The sequence below is a fragment of the Anguilla rostrata genome, chromosome 15 (assembly GCF_018555375.3).
Source record: "Anguilla rostrata isolate EN2019 chromosome 15, ASM1855537v3, whole genome shotgun sequence".
Taxonomy (NCBI): Eukaryota; Metazoa; Chordata; class Actinopteri; order Anguilliformes; family Anguillidae; genus Anguilla; species Anguilla rostrata.
In genome coordinates, this window is record NC_057947.1 from 29,154,977 (window position 1) to 29,170,311 (window position 15,335).

A 15,335-nucleotide genomic window follows, 5' to 3' on the forward strand; every position below is an offset into this window, starting at 1 on the left:
ACTTGCAGTAAAAGTGCTTCAATACCATAAGAAAAGAATATGCTTGATCAAAATTCTATTCTTTTAAATTTTTCAGTTCAGGTAATTCAGACAAAAAAAAAATCACATACTCCTTGTTGTTTTAGGATAAAAAGGATGCTTTCGTTTAAGATTTTAATAAATATATAAATATAGATTTAATTATATAAACAATTGATTTTTTTAAACATATCTTCAAAAGCAAATTCTAAATCTTAAATGCCTTAAACAGTTATAAATATGCTACTTCAGTAGAGTAGGCCAGGATTTCAATCAACATTTTCCCTTAAATCCGACTAGCAGTCCAAGGCAAGTGTTATTTTATTCTCAACACACAGACAAGTTTAGCCATTGCCAAAATACAGAGGCCCAAGCGTTTGTGAAGAAAAATAACACATACATTTAACTGTTAGTCAAAGTTAATTACAAGTGTTTATTGAAAGTTTTACATAGTTGCTAATGCAATCTAAGTCATTGGTGAATGCTTGGCGGTTTCATGCATGTCAAAATACATTGATAAACATTAAAAATAAATGTGTCAGCCATCTGATACGGGAAATAATCTCCTTCAAATAATATGCATGACCTTGGGAATGTGTTAGGAAGGTAACCTTCATTGGAAAAAGTATCCTAAAATTGTACTATCCTTAGCATAGGGGGTGTAGCACTTTGCTTCCATATCCATTTAATCCTAAAGACAATATGAAATTCACAAGCATATCACACTTTTCAAAAGGAAATCTTAACCTTATGAAGAACCCGTTTTTCTGGGAGGTTTTTTTCTTTTTTCAGTGTTCTAGAACTCCATTGCTTCCAATCGCCAGAAGTGATTGTTGCATCAGCATAGGAATGTTCAGTCAAGAACACTCTAGTTACATATTTGTGATGTCACACATAAATGGGTTTTTAATCATGGTCACTGCTCAGTCAGGTCTCCTCAGAAAGCATCCAATATGGATGTAGCCTCTTTATACTTTAAGGTGACTAAGTGATGTGGCTAAATGACGCACATCATGAAAAGGCTTTGATTTTTCTGTGGGATACCATGACAATGGAAGCCCTATAAAAAAATCCCAAACTGAAGAAAGCACTCCACATTCGCACATATTCTGTGCAGCTTAACATATAATATATTCACAGTATTTTGATATTGATAGGTACAATAATAAAATGCATGATGCAATTCCACAATTATGTTTTTATTTCATTTTCTTGTGTCTAAAGGACATGTTGGAATAGGGTTTTTTTTAGCTATGATCAGACAACTTCTTTACACAAAACTGCAGGAATCAAACATAAGAAGAATTATATAAACAAAATGAAGCCCATTTTGTCAGCAAAATGTCCAGTGAAACTGAACAGTGACGGTTGGTGCCTCACTAAGATCTCACAGATTATTGGGAGGAGACTGACTGGGAGCTGCAGAAGAAAATTGATTTTACTGACTGAGAAGTCAAAAAGCCGGCTGAGGAGTCTTTCTTTCATTCTTTCCCTCGCTCACCCTCCCTCCCTCTTCCTCCCTCTCAATCTCTCTCTCATCCCTCTCTCTCTTCCTCCCTCTCTCCTTCCATCTCTTTCTCAGCCTCCTTCTCACCATCCCTGCCTCTACTTCTCCCTTCTTCCCCCTCTCTCTCTCATCCCACTCTCTGTTTCCTTCCTTCTCCTCACCTTCCCTCTCAATCTCACTCCTGCTCTTCCTCCCTCTCTTTCCTTCCCTCCCTCTCTCCTTCCATCTCCTTCTCGGCCTCCCTCTTGCCCTCCCTCTCTCTCTCTCCCTCTCCAACTCTCCCACCCTCTCTCCATCGCTCCCTCTCTCTTCAACTCTCCCACCCTCTCTCCATCGCTCCCTCTCTCTCTTCCTCTCTCTCCCCTTCCCCCCAGTCCCCGCTCCCTCTCTCTCTCTGTCCCTCTCGTTCTCCGGTTCTCAGCCGGACAGATCGTGCTCACCTCCTGCACTGGAGCTCTCGCCTGGCTGGGAGCACTCAGGCCCACACAGGGGCCCTCCTCCTGAACACCCCCTCAGTGTTCAAACTCGAGGGGATACCTCTGACCCCCGCAGCCTGCTCACCGAGCGCAGCTCCCGCCCACGCGCCCCCGCTCCCTCCCTCCCTCCCGCCCCCCCCCCTTCGCTGAAAAGGCCGCTCTGCCCCCTCCCTTCACAGTTTGCTGGGCGTGCTCTGCTGTGATGGAGGCACCAGTGTCGAATCTGCCACTTTCACGGTCGGGTTTGGTTTAATTGCAGGCATTACGGAACTGCACAGAAGCCACCTCACAACGCACGATTGAATGCAACAATTTGGTTATGTAACAGGGGTAGAAAATAGAGGCTTGGGTAGGTTAGAATTATGCAAGGATTCTGTAGTTTCTCATCCCTCCCCCCCCCCCCACCTCCCTTTCAGGATCCTAATTCAATGTAAGAAAAGGATGGATTCATGAAAAGGTACTCTGAACAGACACAGACAGAGGACGTTAATTTAAAATCAATAGCCACACAACCGCTCTGATTCTCAATACATCAAATGCATATCAGACACCGAAATAATTCACGTTTGATTATGTCGATCAATTGAAATCGCATATTGATTCAATGGCAGCTCAAGTCTTGTCTGGGCTCGGCATGTAGCAGTTTCCCTACTGACACCTACCAAACTTACTCTTACTTTTTCTTCTCACCACAAAGGGAGGAGTAGCTGAGTTAACTTCAAATTTCAATCAGAAAGGGACTCACATGGGCAATAACATCCTCTCTAGGAGTGATTCATGAGAGGGGCATGCATTGGCTCCACCAAACATAGAAATGTGATGACATCCTTCACATGAATGCTCTTGCAGCAGATTCAGTTTGAAGCCCTCTGTGGTTTAGCAGCAGGAGCACTTGAGAATTTCCAGTTCATTCCTCGTTTCGTATTGCCAAAAAACCTGACCAGTGTACGATAGGGAGAGCAAGTTCAGAAAAATCCAGAGTCACTACCCGATCCTTCTCAACATGGAGGACATGCACTTGAGTGCATCTTAGCCCTGGTACTGTGGGCCGGGCCTTCAGCACGCTGTGAAATGGCACCACCTTCGACCACAAATATTTAACTTAAACTGATGCCACCTTCCTACTGCTGCTCTGCTTCACCCATCGTACAGTAATCCATCTGAACACCTTGCTGGATTGCATCCCTCCCGGAGTGACCCACTCAAGCACTTTGTGGGCTCAGAGCTCGAAAGACAATTTTCTGACTCTGCTTCTACCTTCAAATGGCAAATTATCCTGCTGGTGTGAGATTAGTCTTTAGTCACTCAGTTACAGAGGCAAACAGCCTCATGATAGGTTTGATAGTTTGCTTGCAAGGACCACAACATCTCACACGTCATTATTTGCAGGTAGTTAAAAAGTGATACTTTACAATAAATCCACAACATTGGTGGGATGGTCCAGCCTCTGTAAATAAAATGGAATATTTTGGAAATGTGTGCTGAATATTTTTGAAAGTTATTTTATATAACCTCTCAAATGAACTGCTATTTTTTCCCTCTCCGGTGAATACAAAGCAGAGCTGACTCACTGCAGATCATGATCTCCAGCATACATTTTAATTGATTTAATTCACTATTTACATTACATTATAGATTATGCCCTGCAGTTAATATAAATATGCAGTATTAAAAGAATAACAACAATCTGCCAATCCCATTATATCTCAAAATGTAATTGGTACAAAAGAATAAAAAATTAAATTGCTTTTACTTAATTAAAAAAAAACGTGTTCAGACACTTTCTGAATATACTGCTATATATTTCCAAATCTAACGTCAATTTTTTCAAGCAGCCAAAAGCTCCAAGTCAGGTGAAGATAATTATTGCATCATAAATACCATAAACAGAAAACACAGAGCCATTCAATAACAATGGTCTGAGATAAACTCTTTTGGCAAAGTCAGTATGGTATTGTAGGTAAATTATTTATTTTATGATATGAGCATTAAACACACACACACACACGTACACAGACAATACACACACATTTCTGGCAATGTAGCCATTCATTTCCAACAATACACAGTAGGCAACTAGACAGCCATGGACACCGGCTGTTATATTGTACACATTCATTTGTGGGATTTGCAGAACAGTCCAGAACACACACCTGTCAGTAAAGGTGCTTTCCCCACAAAGATCTCAACATCTCAGTCTCCTTGCTGGTCACGGCTCGTAAAATCGTAAAAGACTTCCCCTTTTTACGTGAACGGCCCATTTTTTAAACATTAAACACAGCTTTAGTCAACCGTTGGTTTTACGGTCCTCTCAGTGCTTTCTGTCACTGACGAGCATAGGAGCCGGTAGCTCTGCACCTGCAGGTCTACTGTCTGCTTCTGTCTCAAGTAGCTCTTAGCACCAGGCACCTGCAGGTCTACTGTCTGCTTCTGTCTCAGGTAGCTCTTAGCACCATGCACCTGCAGGTCTACTGTCTGCTTCTGTCTCAGGTAGGTCTTAGCACCATGCACCTGCAGGTCTACTGTCTGCTTCTGTCTCAGGTAGGTCTTAGCACCAGGCACCTGCAGGTCTACTGTCTGCTTCTGTCTCAGGTAGCTCTTAGCACTAAGCACCTGCAGGTCTACTGTCTGCTTCCGTCTCAGGTAGCTCTTAGCACCATGCACCTGCAGGTCTACTGTCTGCTTCTGTCTCAGGTAGCTCTTAGCACCATGCACCTGCAGGTCTACTGTCTGCTTCTGTCTCAGGTAGCTCTTAGCACCATGCACCTGCAGGTCTACTGTCTGCTTCTGTCTCAGGTAGCTCTTAGCACCATGCACCTGCAGGTCTACTGTCTGCTTCCGTCTCAGGTAGCTCTTAGCACTAAGCACCTGCAGGTCTACTGTCTGCTTCTGTCTCAGGTAGCTCTTAGCACCATGCACCTGCAGGTCTACTGTCTGCTTCTGTCTCAGGTAGCTCTTAGCACCAGGCAACTGCAGGTCTACTGTCTGCCTCCGTCTCAGGTAGCTCTTAGCACCAGGCAACTGCAGGTCTACTGTCTGCTTCCGTCTCAGGTAGCTCTTAGCACTAAGCACCTGCAGGTCTACTGTCTGCTTCTGTCTCAGGTAGCTCTTAGCACTAAGCACCTGCAGGTCTACTGTCTGCTTCCGTCTCAGGTAGCTCTTAGCACCATGCACCTGCAGGTCTACTGTCTGCTTCCGTCTCAGGTAGCTCTTAGCACTAAGCACCTGCAGGTCTACTGTCTGCTTCCGTCTCAGGTAGCTCTTAGCACTAGGCACCTGCAGGTCTACTGTCTGCTTCGTCTCAGGTAGTTCTATCACTAAAGCACCTGAGGTCTACTGTCTGCTTCCGTCTCAGGTAGCTCATTAGCACTAGGCACCTGCAGGTCTACTGTCTGCTGCTAGTCTCAGGTAGCTCTTAGCACCATGCACCTGCAGGTCTACTGTCTGCTTCTGTCTCAGGTAGCTCTTAGCACCAGGCACCTGCAGGTCTACTGTCTGCTTCCGTCTCAGGTAGCTCTTAGCACCAGGCACCTGCAGGTCTACTGTCTGCTTCCGTCTCAGGTAGCTCTTAGCACCATGCACCTGCAGGTCTACTGTCTGCTTCTGTCTCAGGTAGCTCTTAGCACCATGCACCTGCAGGTCTACTGTCTGCTTCTGTCTCAGGTAGCTCTTAGCACCAGGCACCTGCAGGTCTACTGTCTGCTTCTGTCTCAGGTAGCTCTTAGCACCATGCACCTGCAGGTCTACTGTCTGCTTCCGTCTCAGGTAGCTCTTAGCACCAGGCAACTGCAGGTCTACTGTCTGCTTCTGTCTCAGGTAGCTCTTAGCACCAGGCAACTGCAGGTCTACTGTCTGCTTCTGTCTCAGGTAGCTCTTAGCACCATGCACCTGCAGGTCTACTGTCTGCTTCCGTCTCAGGTAGCTCTTAGCACTAGGCAACTGCAGGTCTACTGTCTGCTTCTGTTTCAGGTAGCTCTTAGCACCATGCACCTGCAGGTCTACTGTCTGCTTCTGTCTCAGGGAAAGGCCCCTGAAGAGTTCTATCACTGAGAAAGGAAATGCACTCTGGGCGTGCTTTGAAGCCAGAATTACTTCAAAGAGCGTTTGCATAACTCACCTTAAAAAAAAAATCAGAATTTGAAAAAGCGACAGTTGAGGACGTACGGTCTGAGAGATACTGCACAAAGATAATAAAAAGTGGAAACATAGTTTTGGGAAAATTCTGTTTTCATTCTGTCACAGTTCCTTGGCTATGTTAGCTATAGCTATGGAACAGCATTGTAATTCTGAACCAATTAGTTTACGAACTACCTTATGGAAAGCCATAAAATATCCATTATTGCACAAATGTATCACACATTCAATACTTCAGTACACACTCACACATATTTCGCACATAACCATATCAAAGAGTTGATCCATTACACCCGTAAACTAAACCACCATTACCTCTGCTGTCACTGCCCAATCACCATAGCACCAGCCACTGTTCAAGCAATTTGACATTTCTGTGGTTGATGCAAAGATTTATGGGATATCCTACCTAGCAATTGATACATTGCACGTAACCTTAAAATTGGGTTGAAACAAAGCACATTACAAGCATGAATTTTTGATTACTTCATTTTTGGGACATGTCTTGAAAGGACAGATGGGGAGATCTGGCATTAAAGTTCTGCCTTGGACGGACAGCTGCCTTGTGTTTGTAGAGGCGCACTGCTCATAGTGCTTACTGGCTTTCTGATGTAGGCCACTGTGCTCTTTCGCGCTTTCCTCACCCGATATCCTGACACAAATAAATCTTTGCAGTATCTAAGGAATTTTAATTATTTTGCATTTTTCACAATATGAAGGACAACTAGTTTTTTTTCCCCAACAGCTATGTTAAATATTTTTGCTCTTTGAATATGATAAAGACAATGACTGTTTCAAAAAAATCCAAGTAGGTGACTGGGAGAGGTCTAATTAATTTATACATACATTCTTTTTCCTGCTATCCCTTTTATGTTGAACTATGCAAAGTGTCTTAATCGCAGGTTGCAGAGGGTGTCGCATTTAATTTCTGTTAGTTGTAGTTATATCACTTACACAGCTCCATGGGTCAGCATAAAGGTCCTTTATTTTGCACATACAGCAAAATGTGTTTGGTACTGCCGCTGGGGTTTATGGTGGGACACCGGTAAAGAACTGTCATTAGAGAAATCACTGTCTTTGTGGGGACTGCCTTATGGGGACCGTTTGAAAATGACAGTAATCAGCGTTTACAATGAACACACACACATGCGGGCAAACATGCACTTACACACATAGTACATACAAGCGTATACTTACACACGCACGCACACGCACACAAGCACATGCACACACACACACACGCACACACACAAAACAGCAAGCAAACAGCGCTCCAGTAATCAGGGTTGTCGGTCCTCTCTTTGGGCAGATGGAGAGAACAAAAGGGCAATGCGGAGGCGTAGATATTGTCTTCATATTTATTCATGAATTTTATCCGATTTCATCTGAGCATCTCAGCGGTATTCCTGATTTTTCGCTGCCGCTTTACACACTGCAAGCTCATTACACGTTCTCAGGTTGGTGGAGTCTTCATGTACCATTTTACAAATGTGCTCACAGTGTGGGGATGTTGGTGGAGCCTTCGTGTACCATTTTACAAATGTGCTCACAGTGTGGGGATGTTGGTGGAGCCTTCGTGTACCATTTTACAAATTTGCTTACAGTGTGGGGGTGCTATAACCATGTATTTTAGGGGAACACGAAGTGGGACGAGTAGGGGGGATTGGGTGGGCACCTGTTCTTCTCAAACAACGCTCCTCATACACCTTTGGATGTGCTCCTCGTCAAAGCGGGGCTATTTCGTTTCTGTGGACTTCGGGCAAGGACAGCACTGGGGAATAGGGAGAAATCAGTAATGGTAATAATAAATATGACTGAAAACCTACACGTATGAGTCGTGACTCCTGCATGAAACGACAGTAGGAGTAGGAGACTAGCACTTGCAGGCGGTTACATAACAGACTGGATAAGGGCTCAGCCAATGAGCACGCAAGCCAGTGCTCCACTCACTAACTCACTCACTCACTCACTCACCCTCTCAGTGGAGCGGCAATGGAATACACTCCAGCCTGGGAGAGTGTTTCAATCCGCCACTCCTGCGGTCTGTGTGTGTGTGCGTGTGTGTGCGTGTTTGTGTGTGTGTGCATGTTTGTGTGTGTGTGTGTATGCGTGTGCGTGTACGTGTGTGTGTGTGTGTGTGTGTGTGTGCGTGTGTGTGCATGCATGTGTCTGGATGCCGGTGTCTGTGCGTGAGTGTACGCGTGTGCGTGCCTGAGTGTGTGTACATGCTTGTGTGTGTGTGTGTGTGTGTGTCCCTGGTGAAACAAATGAAACAATATTACGTATAATGAGAGTTATCATTAAATGCTTGAATACACGTGGAAATACTGAATGATGGTTTTGACCACGAAAGTTTCTCTAATAAGTGAATGGTCACATTACTGAAACCATCCTTGAATAGCCTTGTTATGATACACATTTTGTTTGCAAATAAAAAATTCAGATAACACTGGCTTTTTGGATTAAGTGGAATATGACTGAAATGACATACAATTTCCTACAAATTGTAAAATACCTTTTTTGCCAACATAGCAAAAGGGTTTCATTTTGTTCCCATCCCTTTCAGTTTAAACTGATAAACGGAAACTGGCATGAACAAGAGTTACTACATGCAACCAAGCAAGTAATATTAAACTGTATTTACGTTCCTTCTCTACAGATTGAAGAGGGACAGGACATGATATGTGCGGGTGTAATATTAGCGAAGGCTCTAAAAATAAATAATACAGGGATCTGCGATGAGCTCAGCTGAGGAGATAAAACTCCAGTACTGCACACACAGGTGCTGAGCCTTCACATCTCCAGCCTAACTCTGCAGCCATTTACCTGTGTTATTGCTTTACTGTACCTGTCAGTCAAACACAAATGCAAACATGGCAAATTGGATTTTTCCCCCCCCCTCACAGTTCTCTCTCCTCTCTGGAGTTTCAAAAACGAGTCTGCTCGTGAGTCTGGTGTTTAACCAGAGCTTGGAAAACGGACAACTGTGGCAGTGCGCGATGGCCAGGGAAATTTAAAACTGGAGAAAAGTCAAATAACAAGCCGGAGACAAATAACAAGGATTTGAAGAAACCCGTGGTGTTCCATCTTCTGGCTTTGTGCACTGAACTTAAGGATAGATTTTTTTCATTATGTTATTTTATATTGTCCAATCTGAAATTAAAGGGACACGTCATAGGAGTCAGTGAAACAACTGAAATTCCTTGAAAGATTTTATTATTGGTTACATTCAAAGGACTGCAAAGAATCCATTGATGTGGTATTGGTGCATCAGGAAGTAAGCATTGTTTATAGATGTTTGATCATACTCATCTGTGATTTCACACACATATATGTAATATGTAAATGAATATATTTGTATTTTTAACAGTTAGGAGACTCCACCTTTATTATTATGCCAAAGATGCTAAAATTAAAAATAAATAAATAAATACAAGACAACTGTGAAAATAAATGAATGCACACAGAAATAAATTTAAAGATAAAATCTGATATAAATTGGCATTTCTGCATTTATTCATTTCCATATTTGTTTATTTCTGTAAGTATGTCATTGTGTCACCTCATTCCCATTGGCTGTTTGATACGCAGGTCACCTGTATGTGCCTTGGTTCCACACCAGTAACTTTTAGTAGGTTTATGCTAGAGGAGAGCAGGGCGAAATGCAACGAAGATGTTTTAGGTAGTTGCATCGGAGCTTTGGGGAAGTATTTCGGGTTAAACACTTAGAATTAGCCTCTCTTTGGCTCCAACAAACGCCAAGAGATTTTGATAAATATTTTGGGAGATACTGTGAAATAAAAGTCATTTCGTTATTTGCAAGTTTGCAAATTTTTTACCGGAAGTATTTTTCGGATGCTGTATTGCGTGTGTATGTTAGGGAATTCACGTAGGCTAATCGTAAACAGTCTTTTGGTGACTAACAGATTGTATCTAGCCAGGCAAAAGTGCAGACACTTATACCCAGGCGGGTTAAACCTCATGCAGTTTGTCACCAGTCACACGTAGAGACTACTTTCCTGATCTGTAGGTCTCAATGTCAGTTTCAGTGTAAAATATAGTTTATACATGTCTTTGCCTCAAAAATTATGGAGCTCCCTGTATGTGCAGTTGAACTTGCGTTCAGTTCTTCTCATTTCAAAATAGACAACAGAGATGGATTCAGGTGGATATGCGGTTTTAAGTCAACTTACAAGAGGGATATTCCTCGCGGGATTCTTCCACAGAGTGAATTCCCCCCCTCCATTGGAATCAATCCATACTTATATGTATGCACTTATATGTACGCCTACATAAATACATACATACATATAATTTTTTATTCTTTTTCTTGCTTTCCCTCTGTGGGGATTTTCTGGAGTAGTACTGTTGCTTGGCAACCTGAATTGGCCCCAGCTCTCCAAAATGCAACATTATCACTTTTTGCCGCTCTCTTTTCTGGCTGCAAGTGTAATTCATGTGGGACATGTCGAGTGAATAATAATTTGCCATTAGGACGCACAATTCTGGCCAATCATAATGAAGTACTAACCCTCGAAGGTGTGAGGTCACAAATACGCGACGAGAATGTTCTTACCTGAAAATTCTAATGCTGACGCAACTACCACTCCTGGCAATTGAAAGCAATGGAGTTCTAGAACACTGACTTAGAATTCTAAAAAAAACATTCCAAAAAAAAAAAAAAAAACCTTACTGTTCAAAGGATTAAATTCTTGGAGTGAGTGTGGTGGACTTCACAGCTGCTGTCCTTCAGCAAAGCTACCACTAGGTGAGTCTCTGCCAGCCCTCGTGCCTTTTATTGTGGGAGAAGGGAACTCAAATCAGAAGAGAAAATAAATATTTTGGGTTCTTTTTTTGTAATTTTTATGGACTTTCCAAGACAAAGTAAACAAAACTAACAGTGTTTTAAATGTAATACGAGTCACAGTCCTATTGACTTTCTAAGATTTCTAGGTAAAATGACAATAGTTATCAGCAAATCACCCTACTGTCTATATTCACACATAGCTCCTTACATCATTACAGAACAAGGATGCGAATAAGCTGCCGATAGGAGTACAATAACAAACGTTAAACTTTAATTTATCCACATTGTTATCCACACACAGTGCATATTTCCACATACAGTGCATATTTTCAATGGCCTGATAAGCATATCAGTGTTCCGTTTATTAATAAATCTCAATTGTCCTGTAAGCATGGTAAGCTGAGGTCACCAAAAAACAAGAACCGTCCCGACGCACGCCATCGTTATGCCAACCCCTCCGTCGAGCGTCTGCGTCTGTCCTCGGCTGTGGTTTCCTGGTTGCGTGTGGGTGACACGCTGACTACGTACAGAATGTTCTGTCTTCCCACAGCTCTTTGAAGTGTGGCGAATGCTGCGGTACTGCGGAACATTTCTGGTAAAAGGGCAGGGCCAGTGAACAGTGGAACTCAAGCACCCCCCTCCCCCTCCTCATCTCCACCCCACAATAGTGACCCTTGAGTGTTTTTGCCAGTGCACTGGTCTAGTACCCAATTCTCAGACTTCTCAGAATGAGTTTATGCGGCCGGTCCTGATTTTTCTGACTAAAAACAGACGTACGTCATCGCCGCAGTGCGCTGAATAGGCTGAACAGAACGCACCGCGGCAGCCCAGAGCAGGTGGATGACGTCCGTCTCTCCCCCCTCCCCCCCCCCCCCGGAGGAGCCTGAGCACCCCAAGGCAGAGAGCTGCAGGGATCAGAGGCCAGTTCAATGGCGGGAGAACGGGATGGCCCCCCCAGCGATGGCGGCTGCAGCAGAGTAGCGTTAGCGACAGGCTCAGGTGAGCCCTGGAGGTGATGCCGAAGGGGGGGGTGGGGGGTGGGGCAGGTTGGGGGGCACGGGAGGCTGTTCAGAAGGGTAGATGGGGAAGACAGGAAGGGGAACAGAGAGTAAGAGGGGGAGATTAGGGCGGGAGGAACTGGAATCGGAACCTTGAGAGGACACCAATTGTTGGCTGTGGCCTCTAGAAAACCCAGGACAGGCCGCCCTCAGGCAGTTATAGAGCTAACTCCGAGGAGTCTTTGATAAGGATACAGAGGCAAGAGACAAAAGCCACCAATGTAGTCGGGTGAATTAGTGAAAACAGTTCTGCCAAGTGGCAGGAAACTGCTGAAAAAAACTCTGCTATTATTCAGGAAACACGCCAAGCTGCACACCAGGCAAGGTTTTGCAAAACTCAATGATAGCAATAAAGGGGTGTGCACAGTCTCTCTGGACCGAGGGGAATCGAGTTACGGTCTCTCCTCGCCGACATCGGTTCATCAACTTCCGTGTTCCAAGACGGAACATTATTCATCATAAATCTTGGAACTTATTTTTCCTTGACAGACTCAGTTTGCCGCAGCCACAGAACCTGATCGGTTTCAGACAGTAAATTCTGACACTACATTTCTCGACATTCTCACCACTTTGCAGCTGCCTTGTTGTTACCATGGTTTCAAGAATGATAGTATTGAAAATGGGTATTCCTAACCAATCAAAGTCAGTGAATGAAAAGCATTCACCTAAAAGGGTAAGAAATGGCTTCTTTTTTTTCTCTTCCACTTTCATTCCACACAGATGCAAGGACGCTCATCCAATTACAAATGCTGAGCAGCTTGTAAGGTCAGACACTATTCGAATAAAAATGCCAAAAAGCATGTTCACATTGTTTCCAAAATGAAGGTTTCGTTCATGTCCGCTACAAGCAAGGAGATCGGCCCCCAACGATTTCACGTCTCATTTCACGAGAAGGCAGCGCACGCGACAGCACAGGCCCCCGCACGCGAGAACGACGCATCGCCTCCGTCAGACGCCGCCCGTAAAGAGTTAAAGCCTCCTCTTCTCCGCGCCTGCTGCTTTCCATTTCGCTCCGGTGTCCCTGAACTAACATGTTTTCACCTGTAATCGGTAGGGAGGAATACAAAAGCAAGCTCTGCCACAGCGGCCCATTATATTCAGCAGAATCCTGCCTAGCTCCTGATTGTTTCACAGTTCAGGAGACAGGCCGAGGAGCGCAGATATGACTGCAACATCGAGGCGAACCAATGTTTCTTTTTTTTTTTTTTCCAGGTATTAGTTTTGCTGGTATTATGGCTCAGTGTATTTTTCTATATGGGCGTTTTCACTGAATAGGTCAATGTTGAGTGAGGCACAGCAGCTAGAGCAAATGCAACTGACTGCAGAGAGCTAAAAAAAAATAAAATAAAACTGACTGCAGACTGCAGATGAAAACTACGAAACGATGAGAGATATCATAATAAAAGATAAGAAAGAAATCAAGAAAGAAAGTTCCAAATGGAGTGCAATGGAACAAACGGAATGGAAAACAGGGATGATGACAGTACAAAAAAGAAGCAGCCAGCACATTTATGAGAATATTAATTAAGGCGATACAATAACCCTGAAATCGCGCGTTATGTAAATCGACTGCGCTGCATTGAAAGACGGCTGCAGGGCGACTTCTAAAGACCCACAGTAACTGCACTCAGCAACAGGGCTTCTGGAGCTGCACACTGCGACTCACTCAGGCCATATCAGTGGGCCGCCTCCTCTCCAGCTATCTCTGCAGTTTCTGTTCCAACCAGGAGACGATAAAGCAGGCCTCGTGCGAATGCCAGATTCCACCCACACGGCAGAACGCTCGCTCAGTCGCACCCCCCTCCCTCCTCCCCCTCCCCCTCCCGGCCCCAAATCCACCAGGCCTTCCTGCTGCTGCCGCCCACAGACTCGCTCGCCCCCTCCACCCACCCCCTCCGCCCCCTCTCTCTCCCCCAGCCCTCGTGTGCGACTGCCTGCCGCTCACACCGCAAACTCACGTGCACGAAAATAAAACGTGGAAAAAAAAAAAACCAACTAAACAACAAAGGGTCACGCGCAGTTCAACCTGTACACAACAACAACAACAGCAGCAGCGACGGCACAAGCTCTCCTCTATCAGAAGAGCTTCAGGGCCTGAGTGACTCCTGTTCAAAATGCTACTCTGCACCATAGAGAGTGAGCAGGGAGCTAGAATCAACGTGAGCAGCATTTCCTCTCGGTTTCCCTGCACAGTCACACTGTGCCTGGCTTTGAGGCTTCTGGTAGCCAACGGATCCCTGGATCTCGTCAGGGCTCGCGAAACAAAGCGTGCGGTCCCCCACGAAGCAGGACAAGAGAGACGTCGCCGCTACTTCAGCTCTGAAACCGAAACGGCACTTATGTTTTTTTTCCCTCAGAGAGGCAGCTTGTCGTTAATTAGGCCGAGGGCTTGGCAGAAGCAGGCGGCCCGAGGAACGCTCGCGGTATCAGCTGCCGTTGTCATCGGCAACGCGCGCGTGCAAAGGGTGACACATCGTGCGTCTGTCAGACGCTCCGTCCATTACTCAGCGCCAGATGTATGCAAAGCAGTCATGCTCCCCTCGTTCCTCCATCGCGCTGAGCGAAAACTGTTTCTGCGGAGAACGGGCGGAGAGCTAAACGCGTGTGCGATCAGACCCCAGCGAAACCCTCAAGCGCTGAAGGGTGCTGCAACTGAAGTGCACCACCTTTGACAGATTTGATGATATCATGTTGAGAAAAAACTTTTAAATTGATAAAATAATCAAGCCTGCAGGAACACCTTCAGGAACAGAAACGTCCTCCAGCGCTCCCACGATACAAGAGCATCTTCTTCGCTGTTGGTTCAGTTGCTAAGGCATAACTGAAAAACAGGAAAGTGTCTGGCTAATGCTCAGTCTACAGTGGAACAGAGATGGTCACCAGGGTAATCAGACAATACTGTTCAGACACAAATGCTTGAGCCAAGCTGAGGGTGAGAAGTGAGTGAGGGACTGCAGTGTAGTATACTAGGTATGGGGCTGGTCTTGTAAAGGTCACAGGTTTGATTTCCAGGTAGGACACTGCCGTTATACCCTTGAGCAAGGTACTTAACCTGTGTTGCTTCAGTATATATCCAGCTGTATAAATGAATGCTATGTTGAAAAAAAATTTTTTAATTAAAAATGTTGTGTAAGTCCCTCTGGATAAGAGCGTCTGCTGAATGCCTGCAATGTAAACGTAATGGACTGAGAGAGAGAGATGCAGAAAGGGGTAGAGATAAAGAACAATAGCTAGTGAGAGAAAGAGAAAAGGAGAGAGACAAAGAGAACGACAGAGCGGTAATATAGATTGAGGGTTTTCGGAGGGGGGAGGGGGTGACGGGTAGGGTGGTGGTG

The 15,335-nt window shown here is 44.7% G+C and overlaps 1 long non-coding RNA gene across 4 annotated transcripts in view; it reads right to left on the reverse strand.

Moving 5' to 3' along the window:
* Positions 1–15,335, reverse strand: part of LOC135240640 (uncharacterized) — a 107,547-nt gene that overhangs the window by 31,623 nt on the left and 60,589 nt on the right. The window contains exon 3 of one of the 4 annotated variants that reach the window (XR_010325738.1): positions 7,473–7,906. The exons of 1 other annotated variant lie outside the window; for it this stretch is intronic. This is a non-coding gene — a long non-coding RNA (uncharacterized LOC135240640). Of the gene's footprint in view, positions 1–7,472; positions 7,907–10,986; positions 12,007–15,335 lie in introns of those variants that run through there. 2 more of the 4 variants (XR_010325736.1, XR_010325735.1) reach the window with 2 other exon arrangements.